The sequence below is a fragment of the Scomber japonicus genome, chromosome 3, assembly GCF_027409825.1.
Source record: "Scomber japonicus isolate fScoJap1 chromosome 3, fScoJap1.pri, whole genome shotgun sequence".
Lineage (NCBI taxonomy): Eukaryota > Metazoa > Chordata > Actinopteri > Scombriformes > Scombridae > Scomber > Scomber japonicus.
The window spans coordinates 35,047,657-35,053,346 of record NC_070580.1 but is presented as its reverse complement, the minus strand read 5'-3'; positions in this window follow the sequence as shown (position 1 = coordinate 35,053,346).

Here is a 5,690-nt window from a genome sequence, read left to right as displayed (position 1 = left end):
GAAGGAAGGAAGGAAGGAAGGAACAGTCAAAACAGACGGGGTCAATTTGACCCGGGAGGACGACAGGAAGATTAATATAAGTTGTTTCTTATATGCTGATTTTTAAAAAACAACATAATCAGTACTACAGCGCTACCTACCAAACCTGTAACTGTATAGAAATGTAAAGTTTAGGAGACAAGGACACTAGAAATGGAAATTGATAATTTACTGGGACACATGAATGAGTTATCGCAAACTATCAAAAGTATAGCTAGAGTTATTAAAAAAGAATAGAAAAAAAGAAAGAGTGTGAAGTGTGAAGAGTAACTGGGGATTTCCACTGGGTCCGTCAGCGGCGCCGGACGGCTGTGCTACGGTTTAGCTCCGTCCTCTGCCTGGTGTCAACTCACACCGGGAGCGTTACAGCAGCGGACCGGAGCATGCTCTGGTAGAGAAAGCTGCCTTTTAAAATGAAGTTGCACTGTTAATACAGTAATTACGGCAGCCCAATCAAATCCGAACGAGTGCCTTTAGTCTACCGTAATTACTGTAGTAGCAGCACAATCAAATCTGAACGAGTGCCTTTAGTCTACCGTAGTTACTGTAGTAGCAGCACAACTAAACGGCCCGATTTTTTAACTTGCTCAATTTTGGTTGATTTGGTAATTTTCTTTGATTTTTGTGCTTATCTCATGTGTCAGTAGCTACGTAGCTAGATGGAGTCTTTCTCCGTCTGTTTTATTCATGTTTGTTGCTGAAATACGATCGGGAGGCTGCACGGGTTGTTTTATTTTGAAAAACGGAAGTTTTATTATATGCCGATTCAGTGTCTGACTTCCTGTCTGGTGCAATCTGCTCTGTTGAGCTTGTCGCGAGTTGGAAACGGCTCCGTCAAAAATAGAAATGCTACCTATTGATAGCGCTGCGGCGTGGAGAGACGCTGCTGAGACGTTCCCGGTGGAGATACTCTCATTGATTATAGTGTTACCTATCAGCTCCGGTGCCGGACTCAGTGGAAATTGGGCTTGAAAGTGTGAGAGGAGAGGAGAAAGAGAGGATTAGAGAAGAAAATAAGAGACTTTTTGTTAAGAAGACAGGAGGAGAGAAAAGGGCAAAAGAAGCTGATTATGAAGGTGAGAAAAGACGAGGAAGGAGAATTACTAATAAGAATAATAAACTCGTGCTTTAACCCTTAAACAGACCTTACTAGTTATGTCATTTGCACCTCAAGTAAGGAAGGAATGAAGGAAAGAAGGAAGGAAGGAAAGGACGGAAGAAGGAAGGAAAGGAGGAAGAAAGGGAAGCAAGGGAGGAGGAAGGAAGGAAAGGAAGGAGGGAGGAAGGAAGGAAGGTAGGAAGGAAAAGAGGGAAGAAGGAAGGAAAGGAGGGAGGAAGGGAAGGAAGGGAGGAAGAAGGAAGGAAGGGAAGGAAGGGAGGAAGAAGGAAGGAAGGAAGGACAGATGAAGGAAGGAAGAAAGGACAGAAGGAGGGAACATTTACCCTAACAGCTGAACTTAGATCTGAGGAAGGAAGGAAGGAAGGAAGGAAGGACAGAGGAAGGACCCGGGAGGACAACACAAAGGTTAAAGAGTCTCCTGGTGCACATTGTCTGTTTAAGGGTTTTAAAAAAAAATGGAAATAGGAATTAGAGGAAGATACAAGAAGGAAAAGGTCAAAACGAAAAGAAGATACGAGAAGAAAGGTTAAACTCACAACTCTTTTTTTAAATCCTTTTTTTTTTCTCTTTTTCTCTTCTCTCCTATTAACTAAATATTCCTGTCATCCTGAACAGACATCAGTATCAGGACGATTTACAAGCTGCCGAGCAGGATGGGAGGATTTAACCTGTCATCAGGGAACAAAAGGAGGTGTCTGTCAAAGCTCAGCGGATCAACACATTCAAATTGCCTCTGTGTGATTTCCTGTCATTACGGCACAAAGCACGGCTGTTAACCAGGCTGCTGCATTAAGAATGAAATCACACTCTGGGTCATTATGTAACGGTATGTTTGAAGAGGCATTGTGGAGCTCGCAAGCCGCTACCGCTCCGCTCCGCTCGTCTGGCTTTGTCTCCACTTGAAGCCCACATGACAACTTGACTTCCTGCTCTCGTTTTTTTGGCACAATGCAGCCTGTCAGGACACTTCTCCTCTCCTCTCCTCTCCTCTCCTCTGCTCTCCTCTCCTCTCCTCTCCTCTCTGACCATCCTTTACTTCTACCTCCTTGTATTCTCCTTTTCTTCTCTCCTTCTATCTCTTCTTCTGCTCCATTTGGATCTACAGAAAATAAAATTAACTGTTTTTGACTGTTCCTTCCTTCCTTCCTTCCTTCCTCCTTCTCTCTTTCTTTCCTCCCCTTACCTTCCTCCCTTCCTCCTTCCCTTCCTTCCTCCCTTCCTTCCTTCTTCCTTCCTCCCTCCCTTCCTCCCTCGTCTGGCTTTGTCTCCACTTGAAGCCCACATGACAACTTGACTTCCCGTCTGTTTTGACTGTTCCTTCCTTCCTTCCTTCCTTCCTTCCTTTCCTCCTCCCTCCCTCCCTCCATTCCTTCCTCCCTTCTTTCCCTCCTTCTTTCCCTCCTTCCTCCTTCTTTCCCTCCTTCTTTCCTTCCTTCCTTCATTTCCTCCCTTCCTTTCTCCCTCCTTTCCTTCCTTCCTTCCTTCCTTTCCTCCCTTCCTTCTTTCTTCTTTCCTCCCTCCCCTCCTCCCTCGTCTGGCTTTGTCTCCACTTGAAGCCCAGCCTGTCAGGACTCCTCTCCTCTCCTCTGCTCTCCTCTACTCTTCTGTCCTCTCCTCTCCTCTCCTCTCTTCTCCTCTCTTCTCCTCTCTTCTCCTCTCCTCTCCTCTACTCTTCTCTTCTCTTCTCTTCTCTTCTCTTCTCTTCTCCTCTCCTCTGCTCTCCTCTCCTCTCCTCTCCTCTCCTCTGCTCTCCCTTCCTTCCTTCCTCCCTCCCTCCTTCCTTCCTTCCTCCTTCTTTCCCTCCTTCCTTTCCTTTCCTCCCTTCCTTTCTCCCTCCTTCCCTTTCCTCCCTTCCTTTCTCCCTCCTTTCCTCCCTTCCTTTCTCCCTCCTTTCCTTCCTTCCTTCCTCCTTCTTTCCCTCCTTCTTTCCTTCCTTCCTTCCTTCCTTCCTTCCTCCTTTCCTCCCTCCCTCCTTTCCTTCCTCTCCTCTCCTCTCCTCTCCTGTCCTCTGACCATCCTTCACTTCTACCTCCTTGTATTCTCCTTTCTTCTCTCCTTCTATCTCTTCTTCTGCTCCATTTGGATCTACAGTAAATGTGGTCTCGGGCATTCAAGAGGTTTTTTTTTTTTTTATCAGTGATCCATATTTATAAAAGGATATTAGTCTCACCGCATGAATTACTTGCTATTGTAAATCGAGGTTGTAAAATTGAAATGTGTATAATTAAAAACTTCCCATAGCAGAAATATATTGTAGCAGAGGAGCCGACAAGCCAAACTTTATCAGCTCTGTGCATCAGAATGTGTTATTTGAGGGGGTGAACTCTGAAGTGCGGAGTGCAAACCTACATCCATTTGGGTTTTGACTGTTTGACTGTTTGACGTTTTTTTGAAAATCTATTTATTTATCAAATAGGATTTCTTTCATCAGACCCCGTGTGGAGATTTGTACTCTACACACACACACAGATGGTCAGTAAGTACGTTATACATTTGGGACGTTGGCCGTCTGTGACAAATAACCAGAAACTGTAAAAAAAAACAACAACAACAGCTCTGCTCTCCTCTTCTCTCCTCTCCTCTCCTCTCCTGTCTTCTGACCATCCTTCACTTCTACCTCCTTGTATTCTCCTTTCTTCTCTCCTTCTATCTCTTGTTCTGCTCCATTTCGATCTACATATCACATTAAGAAATTAAACAGAAAATAAAATTAACAGTTTTTGACTGTTCCTTCCTTCCTTCCTCCCTTCCTCCCTCCCTCCCTCCTTCCTTCCTCCCTCCCTCCCTCCTTCCTTCCTTCCTTCCTTCCTTCCTTTCCTCCCTCCCTCCCTCCCTCCTTCCTTCCTTCCTCCCTTCCTTCTTTCCCTCCTTCTTTCCTTCCTTCCTTTCCTTTCCTCCCTTCCTTTCTCCATCCTTTCCTTCTTTTCTTCCTTCCTTCCTTCCTTCCTCCATCCCTCCTTCCTTTCCTTTCCTCCCTTCCTTTCTCCATCCTTTCCTTCTTTTCTTCCTTCCTTCCTTCCTTCCTTCCTTCCTTCCTCCATCCCTCCTTCCTTCCTTTCCTTTCCTTTCCTCCCTTCCTTTCTCCCTCCTTTCCTTCCTTCCTTCCTGACAAATAACCAGAAACTGTAAAAAAAAACAAAAAACAACAACAACAAAAAAATACTGCAGCAGTCAAATTTGTACAAATAAAATGTGCTTCTGTTGAGCCTGAACGCATCTTCAGAGGGAAATTCAAAGAGTTCAGAGAAAGGTGGATTTGCCTCTTTTTTTACTCTCTCACAGCTTTTTAGTTCATTTTATAGGAGAACTCTGCACATCTCCATGTCTATATCTTATGCAGGGGTTCATTTATACTTTAAAAAACTCATTATGTATCATATATAGGGCCTTACAGTATAATTAAAGTTTTATTTTTTCTCAAATTCTGTTTTTTTCCGTTTTAAATTATTGTTAATCCTGTTTTTTTTTACCTTTTTACAAGCAGCGATGACCGGGCCCAAGCTCCCCGCCCCCCGCCAAGCCACGACTGAGAGAGACTTGCTGCGATGCATCTTCTGAGTCAAATGGAAACAAACAGCGCCAAAATCGCAAATTCAATTAAAAAATGGCCGACTTCCTGTTGGAGTGAGGGCATGGGTTTCTGTTTAAATATTTTCCCAAATTCAGTTTTTTTCCGTTTTAATTTTTGTGAATCCTGTTTTTTTTACTTTTTTATTCTTATTTTACAAAAACAACAGTTGACCTGACACATAGAAGTCCTTGGGGAACTGCTCGGCTCTGTACTGAGGGGTTAGTGTCCAGTTTCTACGTTTTTTTGCCGACGAAGACAGAGCCATGGTGGCCAGCCGCTTCTCCATGCTTACATTGTTTAGAAGGAGGAGGGGCTCAGTGTGTGGAGGAGGGGGGGGGGGGGGGGGGGGCTTGTTGTGCCACCCAGATTTGCTTCCCTCCGTGCAGTTTTCCCCAGACATACGTTCCTCTTCCACACGAAAACAGCATTTCAGTCATTCCGTGATCGAGGAAATCATAGCGCCCTACATATACTTGTTCTTTTTGCAGCCCCTCAGTTTAGCCTCTGTATGAAACAGGCAGTTTTAGCTCCTGTCTCTTTAAGGCCCCCCCTCTGTGCTGATTGGTCAAGCTTCAGGAAGTTCAGGAAGCCACGTGAGCAACCAGTAGAAGCAGGATTTCACTTATTTATCTCATTCTTTACTTTATAATTTAACTTTTAATTAACATTTAACCAGTTTTTTTGTTTTTTCTTAAGATTTATTTTAGCTAGTAGGTGGCGGAGAGGCCAACAGGAAACAGGAAGAGAGGGAGATAGAGAGGAGAACTATGGACGCTGTAACCAAGGTGATCCTTAACTTTTATATTTTGTTGGTTTTTAGCGGGAACATTTGTGGTGTTAACTTTTTATCTCATTTTATTTAAGCTTCCTGTCGTCCTCCCGGGTCAAATTGACCCCGTCTGTTTTGACTGTTCCTTCTTTCCTCCCTTCCTTCCTTCCTTCCTTCCGTCTGTCCTCCTT